At 35.4% G+C, this 25,074-nt stretch overlaps 1 protein-coding gene across 6 annotated transcripts in view; it reads left to right on the top strand.

Annotated features, from left to right (window-relative positions):
• The first annotated feature begins 592 nt into the window (after positions 1-592).
• TRPC4 (transient receptor potential cation channel, subfamily C, member 4) overlaps positions 593-25,074 on the top strand; it is a 251,741-nt gene continuing 227,259 nt past the window's right edge. For 5 of the 6 annotated variants that reach the window (XM_011992973.1, XM_011992975.1, XM_011992976.1 and 2 more), the window contains exon 1: positions 650-1,423. The gene's annotated coding sequence lies outside the window, so the exon portion shown is untranslated. Of the gene's footprint in view, positions 1,424-25,074 lie in introns of all 6 variants that reach the window. The other variant, XM_011992974.1, reaches the window with a different exon arrangement.

The following is a 25,074-nucleotide window of genomic DNA, read 5'->3' on the forward strand; positions in this document are numbered from 1 at the left end:
GTCTCCAGGAGGGTATAGTTGCCAGCTAGGATTCCTCAGGGGCTCCACTCTCTATCTTACACATGAACTCTGTCTTTCTCTGGGTCATTGGGTCACAACCAATGAAGCCTTTCTGAGTGACAAGCTGGGAATCACCGTGTTGCAGTTACAGCAAGTGTTACTGCCAACTTTGCCAATAGCGTGTATGTGTGGTTTCTGTGTGTGTATTCCTCTCTGTACTTTAATCTTATTTTCATATGTGAACACTAAAGAGATTGCACAAGAGATAACCTTTATCTTGAAATCTCACTCTCAGTAAGCTGATACCAGTAACACACACACACACACACACTCGCACACACGCACACTACCTGCGGCCGCAGAACCTTGCACCCTTAGGCTGGCTCGCGTCTTAGGGTTTTGGTATATTTGGTGGAAACTTGCTGATTTCCTGTGTCTTTTGGAAACACCAAACTGGGTGGGGGGTGGTTGGAACGCTGTGGCTCATCATTTATTCATTGCGACTGTTTCGATTGTTGACACTAGTGGCAAGCCTCATCCTCCAGCTCTTGCAAGGGAAGTCTGACACCTTGAGGACAGGAGAGGGGGTGCCAGGCGCCCAGAGAAGCGGGAGTGAGAGAAGCTTTGAGAGTTGCAGGGGGCTACTTTCTTGCAGTTGGGCGGCGGGCCGCATGGGTGCTTGTTGACCGGGCTAGGAGCAGGGCATTCAAAAGCTAGGTGTCAGAGCGCACTGAAGTCCAACACGCCTGCAGAGACTGCCCTGAGACTGGAGGTGTGTCTGGCTTGCATCCAGGGCCACAGGGTAGATTCTCGCCACCGACCTGGCTGGATGACGGCTGGCTGGTAGTGAGCTCCCCTGCCCACTGGCTGACCTCAAGCAGTTGGCCCCGGTGGGTGGAGGTTATTCGAGGGGGACGAGTTGGGGACGGAGCATCAGCTCCTGCCAGCGCGCGGGTCTCCTCCACCTCCAAGCAGTGTGGTGCGTGGGACGCGCATCTTCCCGGACTATCCCTTTCCAGCGCGGTCTGTGCGGACCCCGAGCCGGGCAGCCGCCAGGGACGGAAGGCGGGGTGCCTTTCTCTGGGCTCATCCGCTATCAGCCGTGGGAACTCTTAACTTTATCCGGAGGGATCGGTGAGGGCGGGGGTGGGAGAGGTTCTCCTCCCCTGGCGCTTACCTCCCCTTCCCGGGCCGCCCCTCCCCCGCCTCCCATGGCTTCGCTTTCAGAGCATCCTCACTCCGCCCAGTTCGGTGCCAGCTGCGTGGGCTCCAGCTTCGTTCCTTTTCCTTGGAATGCTCCAAAACTCGGCAGCGACTAAGGGAATTCCATCGGAATTTGCCGGGCGTGCTCTCACCCCGCACGGCACCCGCGCCGTCCGTCCCCGGATCCCATCACTTCAGCCCGAAGATTGCAACTTTGCAGGTAAAGAGGATGTCGCCTCGGAGCTCCGTTCGCCCGGAGCTACACCTCGCCTTCTTTCTGGGATCTCGGTTAAGTTTTCTAAGCTGCCTGGGAAGCCGGCTCTCTTCTGGGAGGCGGACATCCCTGGGGGGTTACGAGTTCAAAACGTTCTGGCTGTATGGTTTCTCTTCAAGGCTCAGGAAAAAAAATCTGTGAAGCTTTTGGTGCTTGACTCGGGCTGAGCAGGAGTTTGGGGGTGCTTCTCCGTCTTCCACTGCACTCGGCTTTAAAGCAGGGGAGAGGGCGAGGAGTGAACCCCTGGTGTGACTTATATGGTAAACAAAGGCGCTGTAGCCACGCCGTGGTGCTGGGGAATGTGGCCGCTGTTAGCCTTTTATGCATTTGGGGAAAATGGAGATCTCGGGGGCACCTGGGTGCATATAAGTGAGGCCTTAGCTCTCCGGCACTTAAAGTGGGGGCACGAAGGAAGTAAAGTGATCAATATTCTACCGATCGATTACATTCTGCGTCATTTTCATTCTCTGTCAAGAAACAGAAACACTTTTATCCGTGTTGCCCGACCCAGGCTAGTGATTCCTAGTTCGCCTGGCAACCGAGATTCCAATGAAGCCAATGAAGCCCATGACCCGGTTTGCTACTTGGTGAAATCACTGGGATTCACTGCACAACTTGTTGTTCCAGCTGTGAACTCAGCTGCCTTTTGTGACTGGAGACAAGAGTATACTGGAAAGGCATCGAGGGTTTAGGAGAGCTGAGGAAAGGGTTCTCTTATCTTGTCTGCCTGCATTCACTATGGTGTATCCACTATGGTGTATCCCTGTTCACATGGCTTCTTAGGGAGGTCCTTCCCAGTGAAATTCCATAGCTATAAAATGCAGCAAGTTGCTTAAGGAGTAAGCTCCAAGCCAAAGGAGTAGGAGGAGACAGAAGGAAGCTTTAGTTGTTTAATTAAAAAAAAAAAAAAAAAAAAAAAGACAGACTTGTAAAACTTTTTCAGTTTTAATAAAATACTGCCTCTCAGGGCTCATATAATTTCTGCCTTTCCTTTCATAGTACATAATCACAACACCAAGAATATTACCAATTCTTTAACAAAAAGGTTTACTGGAGGGTATTTTTGGTTTTGGGGTTTTTTTTGGTAAAACTCTAAATTAGACATTGAGAGTAAGAGTGGGCGGAGATGTTAAAATGTTGAAATCTTCATCATTGTGTTGGGTTTGCTATTTAAAATTACATTTATAACGCCTACTTTTATTCACCTGGACACTATTGTCCATCAAATATCCTCCTTAAATGTTTAAGGGAAAAAAAAGCAATAAGATCAATTTCAATTTACTTGCTTACTGGTCATTCTGAAAGATATATGAGTTGGACTAGATTTTCATTACTTATAATCTTTAAAATCTTGTAATTGTTATATAATTTATTTTTCTGTTGCATTTATTTCCAAAAGGTCAAGATAAAAATGCATAAATAAGGCCATGACAGAGTTGAAGTTCTATATGAATTTTATAGCTATTTTAGTTATTCAACCAGTAAGAGGCCAAATAACTTTTCATATAAAATAACCTTAATCAATTCATACTTTGTATTAAGAAGTAACAGAAGCAATCATTTTATTCTTTCTCATTAGAGGAAATTTTAATGTCTTATTCTATACACACATTTCAAACTAACTTTCTAACTTACTCTCCATGGAGAACTACAGCCATCTATAGGACTAAAAAGTTACCTGTTTCAACATCCTCATTTAGGAAACCAAATAAATAAATACTAAAAAATAACAACTTATGTTTATAAACTATTACATCATTTTAATTGGTAAGGAATCTGGAAGTTAGATTGGCCATTTTTCAATATTTGGATGGCTGTGTCTATCAATACTTTCGTGAACTAGATGTTATTAAAAACTTCACTGTAATAACTCAGCTTAGAAAAATTGCTGTTTCCTAACTGTAGATGAAAGATAGAAATGATGACAATCATTATTTTTAATTTTTCTTTTATGATTTCAAGGTAATAAACATATCTGATCATCTAGTCAAATGCTATCAGTGTACCCTGTGAAAAACATAATTACGTTTGCATTGAAATATAATAACCCCCTTTAAGATGCACTGATTTTAACCCCACTGAATTAAAAATACTTTTAAATGTATATTTTTTGAAATAGTCTGTTATATTTTTATACCTGTATGTTTAATTGCCAGGATTATTTATGGCAGTTCAGATAATCAGCATTATATTTAGCAGCTGAAAACTGAAATAATTTCTCTTTTCTGATCTATGCATGTATTGGAAGAAAAATAAAAATATGCACACATTGGTTCAATAGTAAATATTGTAACTATCAGTGCTTAAAGTTAATATAGATATATAAGTAAAGATAGATTTATGAGAAATACTAAGCAGTAGCTAGAACTATAAAATTAGGAACTGACTATTTTATGAAAATATGATGGTTGTATTTTTGAAAATAATGTCAGGTAAAGGGAAAATACAATAAACTATTAAATTTTCATTTTTCCAAAACCATCATTGCCATATAGTTTATGAAATCAAATTCTAATGTGCACTTTGACTTTAGAAATTGGATTGTCTGGACTTATTTGAAACCAGTGTTATTGACCTCTTTAATGCCTATGGAAACCCCACCATGATTATTTGGTTCTCATTAAAAATGAGTTTGAGAGGAGACAGCTCAAAATAAAAACTTTGCCTTTTCACCTAATTATACCCTATACTCCCCCCCCAAAAAAATATTAAAACTGGTTCGATTCAACCCAAATTTAATTGGGAATTTGTTTCTATCTAGTTATAATGAATAGTTGATTTAGAACTATCTTACTCCTCATGTTTTCTATTTCTAACCCTTCCAGAGGCATTGACACCTCAATATTTTAAGAGATTTGAGAATATTTTGATCGGGAATATAATATGACTGTGTCTTTTTAATCAGCACAAATATAGACCTAATTTTTGAGAACATTAGTATTACCGAAATAACTTTATGATGCAAAAAATACATTTAGGGAAAGACACTGTTTATTTGGGAAACTGAAAATTAAAGGCAAGCGCATTGAAAATGTATTAATTCAAAACCATGTAGTTTCATGAACTATTTAGCAAATTAAGTGATGTATCTAAATGTTTAAAAAATCTAAATGACCCTCCTGAAAGTTGTTTAATTTTAATAGGATAAGAAAGAAATAGTTTCAGAACTTGATCTACTATTGTAACTAAACTGTATGTAATATCCTATTAATATTAATGTATGTTTTGTCTGTCTTTTTAGAAATACAGCAGTGTCATAATGACTTCTTGAGAGACACTAGATGACACATGGACACAGTGTTACATATAAAATTAGAGATGTTAATTAAAACATTAATTTAAAACTGTGCCTTGATAGCTTTATCTAGCACATTGCATTCTTTTTGAGAAATGACAGTGAAATGAAACGAATCAGATACTCATTAATTATATTCTGTCTGTAGTTTGCTGTTAGATTTTGAAATATGTCGAAAAAGTCACCATGAGTAATTATGTCAAACAAATACTATCAACAGTTGAAATTTACCTGAAACAGGACCTATTGTGAAAAAAGAAAAGAGAGAAAATGGGCCAATATTTATGAGAATTTAATGTACACTTGGCGCTACGCAAGAAACTTTGAAAAAGAAAGCTATTTTTCATTGTTATCTTAACATCTACCTTGAAACTGAAGTATTATCACATTTTAACAATCCGAGAAAGATGAAATTTATGAAAATCACAAAACTGCTTTGTGGGAAGGCAGAATTTGAAGTATATCAAATCCCTTCACTATCAGGTGAGAGTACATCTACCTGAGAGTAAAGTCTACACTCTTTTTACTTAATTCCTGTGATTTCTAAGATACAATCAATAATCTTTTAATAAGTTTCATAAATTCATTTTTTTCAGTTATTTATTTCTTGAATTTTAAAAACATAGCATCGGAACATAAACAACTGTCCCCATAATGGGGATAGAATTTGAAACAGTAGTCTGTTAAAATTCTATCAGTTTTGAAGCAGAGCAAGAGGTAAGCTACTTGTCTTAAGCAAGATGATCTCAAAATGACTTCCTTTCTTATTCTTAAATATGCATCTAGTACATGTAAAAAGAAAAAAAGTTTGATTTTATGAACAAAGTTCAAGATTATATTTTTTTAGAACTATTCATGAGCTTATAATTTATAAACAAAAAGTTATCATTCCAAACTTTTGAACATTTGTAAGCTGGTAATAAAATGTCTTTATTAAAAAAAGGTCATGCTAAGACATGTTAGGTTTATACTACATCTTATCACTGTTATGTAAAATTTCTAGACAAGTGTATTTGTTTTAGTTTTATCTGAAATTTTAATTTTCTAATTATTGTAGTGTCCCTTGGTATTTGAGAGGAGCTCTCATTCATGCATCCCAAAAGACGTCGATTAGCTGGTGCCAAATCTTAACAAATTTGTCATGATACTTACTAAGCATATATATGCATTTGCGCTGACAGGATTGTGTCCAAAACCTATTGACATTGAGGTTGAAGGAATAATTTCTTTACAAAATGTAATACCATTACAAAAATTATTACTTAAATATTATCCATTCAGTAGATATTTGTTGAATATTAATAAATGAATAATTGAATCAATAGATGAATGGCACATGCATACGCTTTTCATTTATGTTACATTTTCTGGCAAAGTTCCCTCTGTCTAGAATAACTTCTACCTTTTTGTTTCTGTAAAAAATGTTCTTCAGACACTAAAGCCTGGTTAGTGTCTAGTTAAATCCAGTATGACCGTCTCCTTTAAAGTTTCCTTCATTTCTCCAGATGTCCCAGGTATAAATACAAGCAAACAGCTTGCTATATTCTGTCTTGCAGGTTGGTAGAGGTCTGTCTCCTCTACCAACAGTAAACTTTTTTAAGGAAACCAGAGGATTTTCAAAACTGTGTGAGTTTGTAACTGAATTAGAGTGCCATAAATACCATGCTTCATAATTGACATAATTAATGTATTTTATACTTTCATAATGCTGCGCTTGGCTAAATTTTTAGCGTATATTTATATAATGATGCCAGTCGTGATAATGTTGTACTTATACAATATAATGAGTACCATATTATTTCTTATGTTACAAAAATAATTTACTCACCATTATTCAATAAACTTAACTTTCGGTCAACTACTCACTCTATAACGCTCATTTTTATAGGATTTATATAACCAGTTATTAATGTGTTTCAGTTTAAGTGGTACCGTGCCAGAATTCTTAAAGAAGGGCTTTTGTTCCATTACACTATGAGAGGAGTAGTTAGAGTTGAAAGAGGACAGATACAAGTATTTCTCAGGAATGCTTACTGAACTAAAGAAAGCCAGAGACTTCTTTGGAGTGAGGATATTTGGAAAGTAAGTTGAGAATGCATTTCAAAGACTTGACAGTACATGATGTCCCATTGTGTGTGGCATGAGGGATTTTTAAAAATTTTTTTCAATCTACTTCATTGACAATAGAGTTTTTACAAATCAAGATTATGAAAAGTGTTCAGATACTCTGCTATATTTTTAATGCATTTCATCTCTAAATGATAGTGGAGAAATAACACAATTTGCATACCAGGATCATAGTTCATAATACATTGTAATTTTTATTTTCACAGAAGTAGTATAATAGCACTGACTACGTGCTTTTTGAATAGATGAGTGAAATAAATGAATGCATAAATGATTGAATTGGTCTGTTGTCAGTTGCTGTACTCAACCTCTTTAATTTAATACACTGTTCATTCAAGTAGCTGATCATACACCAATATGAACCCCTAAAAATACAATGGAGGGATGACACAACAGACATAGTGTACATGAAGTGAATAACAGAGAATCTATCATGATTTATGTACAATCATCTTCGCCATTTATGACAGCATGAGTATCTTTTTATGTAAAGATCCCTTTCATTCTAAGGTAGAGTGAAGCTGCATGCCCTGAATCACATTGAGGTCTCACTTTAAATGAATATTCCTTTGTGGTACTTGCAGTTTGACAAGCAGAGTTGGGTCTTCTTTAATTTTATCTAGAGCCCAATATGTACAGGAATATAATTTATATGTGTATACAACATACATATATATGCTTCTGAGTGTGAAACACAAATTATTATTGAATAGTATAGAGTAACCCATAAAGGACCACAGGATTTGTTTGTGAATATATCAGTGTCCCTATAAAATGGTTAGATTTGCAATGAATGACTTGGAAGCAATCTTATTTAAAAGTATGTTTCTAAGTAGGCCTCCTAAATCTTTCTATATGATCATACAGTCATACATCAAATATGTCCTGAGAAAGGCATCATTAGGCAATTTTATCATTGCACGACCATCACGGAGTGTACTTACACAAACCTAGATGGCAGAGCTTACTACATACCTAGGCTATATGGAATAGCCTATTTCTCCTAGGCTACAAACCTGTGTAGCATGCTACTGTAGTAAATACTGTGGGTAATTGTAAATATACAATGGTAGATATTTGTGTATTTAAACATAGAAAAAGTACAGTAGAAATACAGTGTTATAATCTTATGGGCCCACCATCATATACACAGTTCTTTGTTCACCAAAATGTTGTTATGTGATGCATGACTGTGCATTTCTCTGTCTACACACATGCACACATACACACACACAAGCACATACTTTACTGAGGCCTTAACAGTCACTCTGCTAGATGCTGAGGATACAGAGATGAATAAGACATATTTTCCTTTTTCTTTAATATTTTAAGAGAAGTTTGTTTATAAGCCTCTTGTCATACTCCAGCATTCTATATTATCTAAAACATATTTGGCAACCTTATTTTCTCTTGATCCTTTCCCATGGCAACTGTGAACTCACTAAATAAATAACATAAATTATATTACAATGAGTAGAGTCTATACTTGACATTTAAAAGATAAAACAGAACAAAACAAAAACTTTGGGCCATGGTGGAATAAATCTAAATACATCCTTTTTGCCACTAATTATTGTTTTCTATAAGAGTAGGACTTAAGTTTTTTGACTGTAAATCCGTTGTTAAATTTAAATAGCATTATTGACACTATTAAAAACAGTGTTTTCCTTTTATACATAGATATTACCAAATTACTGTTCACAGGCTATGTATTTTAAAAGGTAAGTTGTTTTCCAAAGTCTGGTTGGATTTTTGGTGTTACCCTAGGACATGTTGCCCTATCCCACATGGAACCAATGAAGCAAACCTTTTGTAGTGAGGGATATAATGACCTGGATTCTCACCACCCTACCCCTTTCTCTTGAGACAGTAGAGACCTTGGCTTAAGAGATTCTAGAAGGTCAGATCAATTTTAGAGAAATCTAGGAGTTCTCAGGGCCCATTGTTAGTGTTTTCTCATGGACTCCTCTGTCTACTGCTAAGTCTATTGAAAACCTAGAAATAGATTACCTTTCTCATGGCCTTTAATCTTGAAAACAAAAAAGGGACTGGACTAGATACAATCATCTTTTTTACAAAAACCATTATTGGAACCTGCATTCCTAGGACTACCAACAGTGCCAGAATTTTTTCCTTTCTGAGGGTTATCATGCCAAATAATTAGAGTGCCTACGTCTAAGCATCTGAGAGCCTCTAAAATAAAGGAGAAAGAACATTTAAAGATATGTCCCTCTGCATGTGCTGTATAAAAAGAGATGTTGGCATCAGGGAAAGTGTTATTTGCTTATCTGGTTCATTTTAACCTCACAGCTTAACATTTTGATTTGTAATGTGCAAGCTACTTGGAGCTGAACTGCACATTTTCATTTAGCACTCCAGCACGTTCTTGGAACAAAGTGAACCAGCAAATGATTTTGCCCTTTTGTGAATAAAAGAAGCTTTAATAAATAACGTTTCATTATAGTATTTATGATAAATGTTTTTCCATCAAATAAAAATGTCAACAATTTTAACCTGAAGAATAAGAACTGCTTTGCATTCTATTGTATTTAGCAATGAACCACTAAAACCAGAACTTAAAGCAGAACTTGCTTAAGCATATTTTTTACCACTTACTGCACTGCTGTAATTGAAATATGGTACATAATTAAATAGTGAAAATTACCTTTTTAAAGATTAATAATTAATGGCAATAATTATTGCCAACATCAAATACAGAAGATCTGTTTTTAAATTGTAACATTTTAGCCTCTGATTTTTTAAAAATGTAAATATCTACAAAGTAAATATACAACCCAGTTGAGAAAAAGTAAACAAACTGAGCACTTGGAATGATCAATTTTTGAATAACCTAGTATAGCTGAAGCATATAACCTAATTCATTTCAGTGTATCTAAATGAAGCTTTTTTAAAAGATAATCTACTTTCTTATAATGCTTCTGGTTTTGAGAGTCAAAATGAGATCTTTTCATCTTTGATATATAAAAGGATTATTGTCAAATATTTAATGTGATCAATGAGACTCTCTAACTACTCATAAAATACACTGGAATTCAACTGATTTTAGAAGGGTTTCAGGGTCTGCCTGAAATTTATCTGGATTATTTTAAATATAATGAAATAGATACGTAAGTAAACCGAAGACAGCGACTGCTCAAAGGGTTTCACATACCCTTTGTTTCTTCAATACTATACGCTGCTAGCACTCCATCAGTCCTACAAATGGGAATTTTCAATTGTCTAATTGGACCTGAGACTAAGGCTACTCCCTCATGGATTGGAGGCTTATGACAGAGGAACTGCCGTATATGAATTCACATTCCCTGCTGCCTCAACCATAGCAGGGTGCTTCCATATGTAGGTGGTGCATATGGTGAACATGCATATTTATGAACATTTATAAAATTGTGGTAAGATCATGTTTTCATGGTGAAACGAAATTACAACCTTGATTAAATTATGCCTTCTGATGAAATCCCATTACTGTTTTCTTTCTTCTCCATAGGTTGGACATAGACATTTCTTCCTAGTCTATTTAAGAAAATTTTATATGAAGAAAGGCTTAAACAAAAATATTTAAAGAAAGGAGATTTCAGGTTATTACATTGTTCCTTTGTGTACAGGAAAAGGCACATTGAATTTAGTCTATTGTGCTTCAGAAAAATGATCTATTATTCTCTCTAGGGCATTATGAAGTTAATATCATTACATGGTTGGTGGTGGGGTTGAATGTTTTACACTAAAATGAGTGCCCAATATGATCCTAAGGAAAAATATTAAAAATATTCACCATACAAATATTTTCAAATGTCCTGTCTAAAATAGCAAAATACTTGATATATTACTGATGTTGTTAATCATAGTTAATAGTTCATTTTATAAACAGTTTAACATTTTAATTTTAATTCATGCAATAAATACTTTCAGTTCATTTTTCTAAACTCTTAGCAGCATGGTATTTTGAAAGTGTTTGCTAGTTGCCAGAAATATAAGTGTAAGACAAAACAATGCAAAATATTTATCCCTATGTTTGATGAGCTATTTTTGTCTTTACTTCTTACCCTAAAGTAAGTTAAAATAAATTGGAGGATGGTATGTTTATCTTTTAAAATATATAATTTCTATGTACCAACACATGTGCATGGGGGCAGGGGTGGGGAGCCTGAGCTGGATAGATGATTTTTTATTTTTCCAGAAATAATGATTACTATGTTTCATTTTCTATTTTAGTTTTTATTATAATTACGGAGATCATATGTTTTTAGATGACATCTATTCCTTCTAGTACCAACATGTATCTTGACAGATTAAGAGTTCTCTTTAGTGTACGTTTCAGTGTATGTTGCCAATGAATTTTTTATTTCTGTGGGATTGAAATATTTTTGTTTTAACCTCACTTTTAAAGTTTCTTTCATTAGCTAGAGTATTCTAGGTTGAAAATTCATTTTATTTCAGTACTTTCAAAATGCTGTTAAATTGACTTTCAACTTCCACCATTTCTGTTGAGAAGTCAGCTGTGAGTCTGATGATGCTCTTTCAGGTTAATGTGTGTTTTCTTTTTCTTGTTTTTATGCTTTCTCTTACTTTTTTATTATCAGCAGTCATCCAATTATGTGTCTAGATGGTGTCCTTTTATTTCTACTGTTTGACATTTGGACCATTTTTAAAGCATGGCTTCCTGTCTTTCATTACTTTTAGAAAAATTTTAGTCACTATCTCTTTAGATATAGCTTTGACCTTCATTTTTTCCCTTCTTAAGACCTCCAAATAAAGATGTATATAGCTTTTTACACTATGTCGTGTTCTAGTAAACTTTACTTTTTCTTTTCATGCTTTTTCCATTTATTTTTGTCCTCTGGATTGTAATCTGTATATTTTATTTACAGCTCTCTCTTCCCATTTATGAATCATCTTTTTTTCACCATGTCCTATCTGTAGTTAAACTGATTTATTTATGCATTTTGCATATTTTTTTATTTTTAATTTTTTGGGTACATAGTAGGTGTATGTATTTATGGGGTACATGAGATATTTTGATGCCAGAATGCAGTCAGTAATAATCACACCATGGAAAATGGGGTATCTGTTCACTTGACCATTTATCTTTTATGTTACAAACCATTCATTTATGCCCTTTTAGTTATTTTTAAATGTAAAATTAAATTAGTTTGACTTTAGTCACCCTGTTGTGATATCAAATACTACATACTATTTATTCTTTCAAACTATTTTTTGTGCTCATTGTCCACACTCCCTCTCAACCACCACTACCCACACCAGCCTCTGGTAACCATCCTTCTACTCTTTATCTCCATGTGTTCAATTGTTTTGATTTTTATATCCCACAAATAAGTGAGACGATGTAATACTTGTCTTTCTGTGCTGTCTTTCCATGCATTCACTTAACATAACGACCTCCAGTTCCATCCATGTTGTTGCAAATAACAACATGCTTTTTTATAGCTGAATAGTACTTCATTGTTTATATGTACCTCATTTTCTTTATCCATTCATCTGTTGACAGACGCTTAGGTTGCTTACAAATTTTGACTATAGTGAAAAGCACTAAAACAAACATAGGAGTGTAGATATTTCTTCGATATACTGAGATACCCTGCAGTGGGATTGCTGGAATTGCTGGATCATACAGCAGCTCCATTTATACGTTTTTGAGTAATCTCCAAACTGTTGTTCATTGTGATCATACTAATGTACATTCCCACCAACAATGTATGATGGTTCCCTTTTCTCCATATCCTCTCTAGCATTTGTTATTATCTGTCTTTTGAATAGAAGCCATTTTAACCGGGTGAGGTGATATCTCATTGTAGTTTTGATTTACATTTCTCTGATGGTCAATAATGTTGGGCACCTTTTCATATGCCTGTTTTCCATTTGTATGTCTTCTTCTGAGAAATATCTATTCAAATCTTTTGCCCATTTTTTATCAGATTATTAGATTTTTACCTATAGAGTTGTTTGAACTTCTTATATATCCTAGTTATTGAACCCTTGTCAGATGGGTAGTTTGAAGATACTTTCTCCCATTCTGTGGGTCGCCTCTTTACTTTGTTGATTGCTTCCTTTGCTGTGCAGAAGCTTTTTAACTTGATGTGATCCCATATGTCCATTTCTGCTTTGGTTGTCTGTGCTTGTGGGGTATTACTCAAAACATTTTTTCCCAGATCAATAATCTGAAGAGTTTCTCCAATGTTTTCTTGAAGTGGTTTTATAGTTTGAGGTCTCAGATTTAAATTTTTAAGCCACTTTGATTTGATTTTTGTATATGATGAGAGATAAAGATCTAGTTTCATTACTCTGCATATGGATATGCAGTTTCCCAATATCATTATTGAAAAGACTGTCCTTTCTCCAGTGTGTGTTTTTGGTACCTTTGTTGGAAATTAGTTCACTGGGGGTGTGTAGATTTGTTACTGGGATGTCTATTCTATTCCATTTGTTTAAGTGTCTGCTTTTATGCCACTATCATGTTGTTTTGGTTACTATAGCATTATAGTATAATTCAAAGTCAGTAACATGATTCCTCCAGTTCTGTTCTTTTTGCTTAGGATAGCTTTGGCAATTCTGGGTCTTTGTGGTTGCATATACATTTTAGAATATTTTTTCAGTTTCTGTGAAGAATGTCATTGGTATTTTGAAAGAGATTGCATTGAATCTGTAGATTTCTTTGAGTAGTATGAACATTTTAACAGTATTGATTCTTCCAATCCATGAAAATGAAATATCTGTCCATTTTTGGTGTCCTCTGTAATTTCTTTCATCAGTGTTTTATAGTCTTAAATGTAGAGATCTTTCACGTCCCTGATTATTTCATAGGTATTTATTTTTATGTGTGGCTACTGTAAATGGGATTACTTTTTTATTTCTTTGTCCGATTGTTCAGTGTTGGCATATAGAAATACTACTGATTTTTGTACATTAATTTTGTATCCTGCAAGTTTATTGAATTTGTGTATCAATTCTAATAGTTTTAGGGTGGAATCTTTAGGTACTATGTTGAATAACAGCTATGAAAGTGGGCATCCTTGTCATGTTCCAGATCTTAGTAGAAACACTTTCAATTCTTCCCCATTTCTATGATACTAGATGTCTGTTTGTCAAATATTGCTTTTATTATGTGGAGGCATATTGCTTCTATATGCAGTTTTTTGAGTTTTTATCATGAAGTATGTTGAATTTTATCAAATACTTTTTAAGAATCAATTGAAGTGATTATAGGTTTTTTACCCTTTAGTATGGTTTAACCCTTTAGTTGATATGATGTATCACACTGATTGATTTGTGTATGTCGAACCATCCTTGCATTGCAGGGATAAATCCAGTATGGTCATGATAAATTACCTTTCTAATGTATCATTTAATTCAGTTTGCTCATATTTTGTTGGGGATTTTTGTCTCAATATTCATCAGATATATTGGCCTGCAGTTTTCTTTTTTTAAATGTTTCTTTGTCTGGTCTTGGTATCAGGGTAATACTAGCCTTGTAGAATGAGTTTGGAGGTATTCCCGCCTCAGTTTTTTGGAATAGTCTGAGGAGTATGGGTATTAGTTCTTCTTTAAATGTTTGATAGAATTCAACAGCGAAGTCATCAAATCCTGGACTTTTTTTTTTTTTTTTTTTTTTTTTTTTTTAACTGCAAGACTTTATTATTACAGCTTTTATCTCATTACTTATTATTGATATGTTCAGTTTTTGGATTTGTTCATGGTTCAATTTTGGTGGGTTGCATGTGTCCAGAAATTTGTCCATTTCTTCTAGATTTTACAATTTATTGGCATGTAGTTGTTCATAACAGCCACTGATGACCCTTGAGATTTCTGCAATATCAACTGTAATGTCTTCTCTTCCATTTCTAAATGTTATTTATTTGTATCTTCTCTGTTAGTCAGGCCAGAGGTTTGTCAGTTTTGTATATCTTTTCAAAAAACAAACTTCTTGTTTCATTGATCTTCTGTATTTTTTTTCTTAATTTAAATTTCATTTATATTCTCTGATCTTTATTATTCATTTTTTTCTGCTAATTTTGGGTTTAGTTTGCTATTTCTTTTCTAGTTCTATAAGAAGCATCCTTAAGTCATTTATCTGAAGTTTTTATTCTTTTTGATATAGGCACTTGGAGCTATAAACTTTCCTCTTAGTACTGCTTTTGCTGTATCCCGTATGTTTTGGTATATTGTGTTTCCATTGTAATTTGTCTCAAGATATCTTTCAATTTCCTTCTTAATTTCTTTATTGATGCACTGGTCATTCAGGAGCATATTATTTAATTTCCATGTGTTTGAATAGTTTCCAAAATTCTTCCTGTTATTGATTTGTAGTTTTATTCCATTGTGATGAAAGAAGATGCTTGATATTACTTCAATTTTTTGAATGTTTAAAGACTTGTTTTGTGACTTAACTTATGGCCTGTTCCTGAGAATGATCCATGGGCTGAAGCAAGGAATGTGTATTCTGCAGATTTTGGATAAAGTGCTCTATAAATATCTATTAAGCCTATTTGTCCTATAGCACAGGTTAAGTCCAGTGTTTCTTTGTTGATATTCTATCTGGGAGGACTATCTGGTGCTAAAAGTCGGGTGTTGAAGTCTCCAGCTTGATTGTATTGAGGTCTATCTCTCCTTTAGCTCTAATAACATATGCTTTTTCTATCTGGGTACTCTAGAATTAGGTGCATATATTATATCCTGTTGCTAGATTGACTCCTTTAATATTATATAATGACCTTGTTTATCTCTTCTTACAGTTTTTGTCTTGAAATCTATTTTGTTAGATATACATATAACTACTCCTGCTTGCTTTTTTAAAATTTCCATTGGCATGTAATATCTTTTTCCATCCCTTATTTTCAGTCTATGTGTATCTTTTTAAGAGTGTGTTTCTTACAGGCAATAGATCATGGGGTTTTATTTTTTTATCCATTTAGCCATTCTGTGTCTTTTGATCGGAAAACTTATTCCATTTACATTCAAGGTTGTTATTGATAAATAGACGCTTAACTCTACAGCCATGTGACCCTGAAGGCACCCCAATCTCATCTGATTTGGAAGCTAAACAGGGTCAGGCTTGGTTAATACTTGGATGGGAGACTTACACCTACAATTTTGTTATTTGTTTTCTAATTGTTTTATGATCTTCTCTTCCTTTTTTACTGTCTTCTTTCCATGAAGGTAGTTTTCTGTGGTGTTATGATTTAAGTTTTTGGTTTGTATTTTCAGGGTATCTGTTGTGTGATTTTCAATTTGAAGTTATTGTGAGGCTTGCAAATATTATCTTATAATCTAGTATTTTAAATTGATGACAACTTAATAATGATTGCATAAACAAACACACAAAAGGAAAATTAATAAAAACTCTACACTTAGCTTTATTCCTCTGTTTTTTAACTTTCTGTTATTTCCCTTTATGTCATATTATACTGTCTATGTCTTGTAAATTTGTCATAGTTATTATTTTTGAGTGTTTCATTATTTAGTGTTTCTACTTAGAAAGACTTTTACATATCACAATTGCAGTGTTATTGTATTCTGCGTTTTACTGTGTGCTTACTATTACCAGTGATTTTTTTACCTTTAGATGGTTTTTTTCCTTACTCATTAACATGCTTTTCTTTTAGAATGAAGAACTTTCTTTAACATTTCTTGTAGGACAGGTCTGGTGTTGATGAAATCCCTCAACTTTTGTTTGTCTGGGAAAGTGTTTCCTTATCCTTCATATTTGAAGGATAGTCTTGCTGGATATACTATTCTATGATAATTTTATTTTTCATTCAGCACTGTAAATATGTCATGCCACTCTCTCTTTGTCTATAAGGTTTTCACTGAAAAGTCTGCTGCCAGATGTACTGGGACTCACATGTATGTTATTTGTTTCTTTTCTCTTGCTGCTTTTAGGATAATTGCTTCATCCTTGACCTTTGGGAATTCGATATTAAATGTTTTGAGGTAGTTGTCTTTGGTTTAAATCTGCTTGGTGTTCTATAACCTTCTTTTATTTGAATGTTGATATTTTTCTCTAGGGTTGGGAAATTCTTGGATATTATCCCTTTGAATATACTTTCTATCTGTATCTCTTTCTCTGCCTCTCTTAAGACCAATATCTATTAGATATACCCTTTTGAGGCTATTTTTTACATCTTATAGGCATACTTCATTTTTTTATTATTTTTCTTTTGTCTCTTCTGACTGTGTATTTTCAAATAGCCTGTCTTTAACCTCACCAATTTTTCTGCTTGATTAATTCTGCTATTAAGTTACTCTGATTCATTCTTCAACATGTGAATTACATTTTGTAACTCTAGAATTTCTGCTTGATTCTTTTCAATTATTTCAATCTCTTTGTTAAATTTATATGATTGGATTCTGAATTCCTTCCCTATGCTATCTGGAATTTCTTTGAGTTTCCTCAAAACAGCTATTTTGAGTTCTCTGTATGAAAGGTCTCATGTCTCTGTTTCTCCAAGATTGGTTCCCAGTGACTTATTTATTTCATTTGTTGAAGTCATATATTTTCCTGGATATTCCTGATGCTTATAGGTGTTCTTTGCTGTCTGGCCATTGAACAGTTAGGTGTTTATTGTAGTCTTCACAGTCCAGACTTGTTTTTGCCTATCCTTCTTGAGAAGGCTTTCCAGCTATTCACAGGGACTTGGGCCACAAGCCCAATATCACTGAGATTTTTGCAGACTTGTAGAGGACCTGCCTTGGTGGTCTTTAATAAGATCTGGAATGATTCTCTGGATTACCAGGAAGAGACTGTTATTCTTTTCTTTACTTTCTGCTGAACAAAAAGAGTCTTTCTCTTTCTGGACTGACCCAGCTGGAACTGAGGGTATGGTTATGCAGGCACTTCTGTGGCCAGCAGCACTGGACTGTGTTGGATCAGACCTGAAGCCAGCACAGCACTGGGTCTTGCCCAAGGCCTGCTGTAACTGCCACCTGGCTACCACCTATGTTCACTCAAAGTTCTAGGCCTCCACAATCAGCAGGCCAGGTTTGTGTTCTTTTCTCCAGGGCAGTGAGATTCCCTAGGCTCTCAGTGACTCCAGAGATGGTTTCTGAAAGTCAGGGATTAGAGTCAAAGGTCTTAGAAATTTGCCTGACGTTCCATTCTACTGCAGCTGAGGTGAAAGTCAGACCACATATAAAGTCCTTCGTACTCTTCCTTTCCCTTTTCACAGGCAGAGGAGCTTCATGTGGTGGGCATCACCACCACTGGTCCATGGTGGAGTTCTGCAGGCCACTGATAATGTTCACTTAATGCCCAAGAGCTCTTCAGACAGCTTGTGGTAAATGCTGCACAGCCTGGGACTCACCCTTCAAGGTAGCAGGTTCCTTTCTGGCCCAGGACAGGCCGAGAAATGCTAGGAGCCCAGGCCTGGACTCAAGGAACCCAAGTGCCTGCTCATTGCTCTGCCCCACTGTGTTCAAGCTGGTACCTAAAGAGCAAGAAAAATTCCCCTTACTTTTCCCTCTGCTTTTCTCAAACGGAAGTCTTTTATAATAGCCACCATTGCTGGGAATCTTCTGGGTCACATCTGAAGCCAGCATGTCTCAGGGCCCAAGGCCCATCGTGTACTCCCCGGGGATTGTTGCTGGTTATTCAGTGCCCAAGAGCTCTTTAGACAGCAGGTGATGAATCTTGCCAGAACTGGGTTGTTTCATAAAAGCAATGGATTTCCTTTTGGCCCAGAGTGTGTCTAGAAATGTTATCCGGAGCTAGGGCCTTGAATGCTTCTGCCCAGTACCGTCTCCTACTGTGACTGCGTGGGTATCCACGATACAAGACAGAGTCCTTTTTACTCTTTACTCTCCACCCCCTAAGAAGAAGGAAGGGGAACACTTTTGTTCCTGTAAGTTGCACTGCCTTGGGTTGGGGGAGGATGGCGTAAGCTCTCCTTTAACTGCCTCAGCTGGTGTCTCCCCAGGTCACATGTCACCTTAGTGCTCTGGTTCTGAGTCCAGCCTGGCACTAGGAATTGTAGTCCTTGCATTCTGAACTGCCTTTCACATTTACCTAGGACCCCAGAGCACTTTGGCCCATGATGGCAAGGCTTGCCCAGAAACTTGAGTTCTGACCACTGGGATAGGCAATTCCCATCTGGCTAGGTCTAGTCCAAATGCTCCCTCTGTGCGCAGGCACTTGTTGAGTCCAGCAAGGCTTACTGTCTACTATTACGGGGCAGCACTGAGTTCAAAGTAATGTCCGCCCATCACTGTGCTGTCCCTCCTCCAAATGCGCACTTTCCTCACTGTATGGCCACTGACATAGGATAGGGGAGGGGTGGTATCAGCAATTAACACTGTCTCTCAGACCCTCCTCAATGCCTCTTTCAATGATATAACATTAAAACTAGGTACTGTGATTGCTCACCTGATTTTTGTGTCTTGTGATAGTACTTTTTTGTGTGCAGATAGTTGTTAAAATTTGGTGTTAGGAATATGAATGGTATCGGCTTCTATTCCATCACCTTACTCCATCCTCTTAAACTAATTTATTGAATTAATAATTTCACTTATTGAAATTTCCACTTCTAGTGTTTCCATTTGATTTATTTTCTTATATTTTAGATCTCATAAAATTTTTACAATTTCTCATCTAATTTCTGAATATTCTTGAATATCACATTTAGTTGAAAGTCTAAGGCTGATAACTCCAATAACAGGTTCTGTGCTGCTCTGTTTATTGAGAATTTTTAAATTAAAATGTATCATACTTTTTTTTAAAAGTGAAAAATGTATATCAAGAATAGTAGAAGTTTTGTTACCCTCCTTTAGAGAGTATACATCCTATCTACTGGAAGGCAAATAGGATAAGAGTAAATCATCTAATCCAATCACAGGCTGGAATGACTGGAGACTAATTTTAAGATTTTACAAGACTCTACGTACTCCTTGTATGACCCTGTTCCTATGTTGTAGGACCCGTGGGGCCTGTGGGCCTTGACTCTTTAATAAGGCCTTTTCTTCCTGCAGAGTCCAGAATAATAAATTTTATCTTCTCACTTGTGTGTGTGAGATTGCTGAATACTCTGCCCTAATTTTCAGCAGCTTGCTGATAAGCGTTTTACTTCTTTCTGCAAACAATAAGATTTTAACAAATGCCTTGGTGTGGCACATACTTTTATCTGTATCCCTTTTCACCAGGACATGAGAAATACGTATTCTGGTTGCCTTGACAAATGCCTTGAGAGCAAATATGGCTTGTACAAGGTCAATTCATTTCTGTGTGGTTTCCCCCTATCTGGGATATTGGTTCTACAAGTCCTAGCTAGCTCTGCAACTTTTCGTTAGGAAAAGTCAATTTATTTTCATATTTGTTTGTATTTACTCAGCTTGTCTAATTATTTTCAGAAGGAGTGGTAATTCACTATAGAATCATAGTCAAAAGCATAAGCTCTTCTTTTATATCTTAATTTTTATGTTGAAACATTTAGTCAAAATGTGTAAAAGAAAAAATTATATTCATATGGCACAGTAGAGATATATAATTGTACCCATAGAGAGATGAATATAGCAAAAACAAAAATGTTTTAGAATCTTTAGCCAGTGATTTTTTATTGTCACAGAAGTAATATTATTCTTGCCAAATTACCATCTTTCACATCAGGAATTAAACAATCATTTAAAGCTATTTTGTATAAAATAACAAATTGTAGATAAAACTATTAGTCTGGCACAAATTACTTGTAACTGAGTTCCAACTAAGAGCTCTTTCTTATTTAATAGCAAACACACTATTAACTGAACAAGAAGTAGAAGCAGTAGCAATTTGACCCCTTCTTCATTGAGGTGACATTTTTCAGGCCTATGGTTTTCTGAGTAATCCCCATTCCTATTATTTGATGTCCATTATAAAAGGATTGGAAGGTACTACAGCTCACTACTGCATGTGTTACAGTTTTCACTGTTTTTGCTAAAATTGCCTATAAATCTTGATAGAATATATTTTATTAAAGATGCTCTGCAGATGTGGGAAACACTATATTAGACCCAGATCACATGATTTTAAGGTATCATTCAAAACTGCCTGTGAGACATTGCTTCTGATTTAACCATCAGTATTGTTACAGCTCATGGTTAATATATTGGGTAGTTTTCATATAATCCAAATTAGACCTTATTTACTCTGTGAGATGTGGATTGTCTTCTGTGTTTGTTTCTAACGTGCACTGTAATTGTAATCTGTGCCAGAGGATGCAGGACTGAATGAGAGAAATGCCATCTTCCCAACACAGGCTTCCAACACAGCATGGTCTCAGCTCCAGCCTGATGAAGTAAAAATTAGGCTGTCAGTGCTGAACATTCTGAGACTGAAGAATCCATATTTTTGTTTTTGTTTTTTTTTCCCACAATCCCTTCCAGTGTAAGATCTGTTTTAGGCACAATGAGACCCCGTTGGATGGTCTGAGTGAAAATTCATTTAGGTTTGTTCAGACGTTAGCGTGGATTTAGATGAAATTCTAGACTCAGTGGCTGGTTGGTCATGTCCAAGAATGGAGGTTTCCATTTGTATTTTGGGCTGACATTCTTAACCTGTCCCTCAGTCCAAAATCTGATGCCATGGTTGTGACTTTGTTCCTCAACACTACATCTACCACCACGGGAAGGAGTTTATTGCATGGTCAAAAACAAGCTTCAGGAGAACCCACCTCACAGGCAGGCATCCTTTCCATTGGAATATCTTAAACACAAGCACCCAGATTCATCCAAGTTGTTGTTTGTATCAATAACTTATTCTTGTTTATTGCTCAGTAGTATTTCATGGTATAGACGAATCACGGTTTCCATGTCAGTTGGGACAATGACATGGATAAGCTAGAAGGCATAGTAATCCAGAATCACATTTCACCTCTAAGCTTCCTTTCTATGAAGGGCCTGAGTCTCCGTGGATGCATACTCAACCTCCTTCCCAGGAAGCTCATAGATTTCTTCTAACTGTGGGAATCTAGGTCCTGGCAATGGGCTGTGGTGGGATCTCAGCAAGTGTCCTGTCACATCTGGAGAAAAAGATAATCAGACCTGCTTAAGAGTTGTAGGGTGCCATCTGCAGGACCTTAGGCATGTTATGTATACCCAAGATAGTTTTTGAAGAAAGATCAGATGTTGCGAATCTCTTAAACTCAGCCTCAAAAGATCACCTTGTCTCTACTCCATAGATCTATAAAAGCACGTTAGTTCTTAATTAATTCTTTCAAATGTCAGTGCTTTCTTTATTCCCCACATACCTTTTATATTTGACAGAAAGGCATCATGCCACTTTTCTTTCATGAGTACTGATGACCAAGACTGCCTTCTCATAGATTTCCCTGGTCTGCTTGAAGTTGTTCTTGGATAATAATTTCAGTAACCTTTTGATCAATTCCTAACTACGCTTGTCTTTCTCCAGATGATGGGATGAGGGGGTGTGTGTGTGTGTGTAATGTTGGAGAGACCTACTTTGCTCTGATTCTGGTCCTCTCAGTGGAAACTTCAAGGCCTGCTCACTTCTGTCTGCATCTTGATTTGCCCTCTGTCCATGTGCTCTTACAGGCGTCAAGAATGATTATGAATGAATAAATAAGTCAGGAATCTGAATTCCTTCCCCTCCAGTTTTCCTTCACTGTCTGCTATCTCTTTTTGTCATAAGGTTCTATGGATGGTGTTGTGATAGCAGTTTGTATACAATGGTTTTTATGTTAAAGTTTTCTGATGGACAAAAAGATATACTGTACATTTTTGCTATTAATAGTATTTTTGGTTGACAAATCATAATTTTATGCATTTAAGGTAATCAATATGATGTCTTGATATATGTATACAATGTATAATGTCTAGGTCAAACTAATTAATATATTAATCATCTTATTTATCTATCTTCTTTATGGTGAAACATTTAAAATGTCCTCTATTACAGATGCTCCTCAGCTTTTGATGGGGTTATGTCCATCTAACTCATCAAGTTATCTAAGTCAAAAATATTATAAGGCTAAAAGGCAATAAACTCATGTAAAATTGAAAAATCATAACTTGAACCATTGCAAGTTGGAGACCATCTGTCTTTGAAATGTACCGTACATTACTATTAAGTATAATCGCTCTTATGTGCAATAGATCCCAAAACCTTACCTCCTATCTATCTGAAACTTTGTACTGTTTGGTCATCAGCTCCCCATTTCTTTCAGCTTCCATGCTCATCCTCTGGTTACCATCATTCTACTCTATTTCTGTGAGTTCAACTTTATGAGTTCACTGTATATATTTGTGGACTTCATAAGGTCCACTTTATCCACCTATAAGTGAGATCATGCAGTATTTGTCTTTCTTTGCTTGGCTTATTTCACTTAGCATAATGTTCTCTACGCTGTTGCAATCTCCACTTCCTCTTTTAAAATATTTATTTTATTTTCATTAATCATAGAGACAGAATTATACATATTCATGGGGTGCACTGTGTTTTGATACATCTATAAATTGTATATTGATCAAATTAGGGAAATTGGGATATTCATCAACTTAGGACTGCCTTTGCTCCATTCCATAGGTTTGGCATGTTGTGTTTCCATTTTAATTTGTCTCAAGGTATTTTTAAATTTCCTTTTCCTTTTTGATTTACACTATGACATGTTGGTTATTTAGGAGCATGTTGTCCAATTTCCAGATGCTTGTGTATTTTCCTAGATTTTTTCCTATTATTGATTTCTAATTTTATATCGTCGTGCTCTGAAAAACCACTTGATATGATTTCAGTTCTCTTAAATTTGTTAAGATTTGTTTTGTGACATAATATGTCATCTATCCTGGAGAACGTTCCATATGCACTTGAGAAGAATATGAATCCTGTTGCTGTTGAGTAGAATATTCTAGATATTTCTATCAGGTACATGTGATCTAAAGTATAATTCAAGTCCATGTTCCCTTATTGATTTTCTGTCTAGATGCTCTATTTTTAAAAATGGAGTATTGAGGTCCCCTATTATTATAGTATTGTAGTCTACCTCTTTCTTTAGATAATTTAATAATTGCTTTATATATTTATGTTCTCAGATGTTGGGTGCATATATATATACAATTGTTATCTCTTCTTGGTGAATTAATACTTTTATTATTACATAATAACCTTTTTTGCCTTTTTAAAATAACATTTGACTTAAAGTCTATTTTGTCTAACTACTCTTATTCTCTTGGTTTCCATTTGTGTGAAATACTTTTTTCCAATCATTTCACTTTTAATCTACGTGCACCTGTACTGGTAAAGTGAGTCTCTTATAAGAAAATATGGTTGGATCTTGTTTTTTAATCCATTCAGCCAATCTATGTCTTTTTATTGAAGAATTTAATCCATTTACACTTAAGGTAATTACTGGTATGTAAGAACTTGTTGCTGGCATTTTTAAATTTTTCTTTTGATTATTTTATATGTTCATTTTCTTCTTCTTCTCTTTCTGTCTTTATTTATGGTTTTATGGTTTTCTGTGGCGGTATGTTTTGAACAATTTCTTTGTATATTTTGTGCAACTACTATGGGTCTTTGCTAAGTGATTACCAGAAAATATCCTGTAACAGACTACTTTAATCTGGTAACAAGTTGCTTTTCATTCCATACAAAGACTGTACACTTTCACACCCCCACACATACTTTTTATTAATTTAATGTCAAAATTTACATTCATTTTTGTAATTTGTGTTTCTTAGCAATTTATTGTTGCTGAAATTATTTTTAATAGTTTTGTCTTTTAATTCTCCTAGTAGAGATAAAGTTGCTTTACACATCACTCTTACAATATTAGAGAATTCTGAGTATGACCACATACTACTTATACCATTGAGATTTTTTTAAATTTTAAAATGTTATTTTAATTATTCATTAGTAGCCTTTCAACTCACCTTAAATAACTACTTTTAGCAATTCCTATAAAACATGCCTAGTGGTGATGTATGCTCTTAGCTTTTGTTTGTCTGGGAAAGTTTTTATTTCTTTCTCATTTCTGAAACATAGCTTTATTTGGTAAAGTATTCTTGGTTGGCCATTTCTTTTTACTCCTTCAGCACTATTAATATATAATTCTACTCTCTTCTGGCCTAAAAGATTTCTGCTGAGAAATCTGCTGAAATCTATATTGTGCCTCCACTGAATGTGATGTTTCTTATCTTTTGCTGCTTTCAGTATTATTTCTTT

The sequence above is a fragment of the Mandrillus leucophaeus genome, unplaced genomic scaffold, assembly GCF_000951045.1.
Source record: "Mandrillus leucophaeus isolate KB7577 unplaced genomic scaffold, Mleu.le_1.0 Scaffold421, whole genome shotgun sequence".
Taxonomy (NCBI): Eukaryota; Metazoa; Chordata; class Mammalia; order Primates; family Cercopithecidae; genus Mandrillus; species Mandrillus leucophaeus.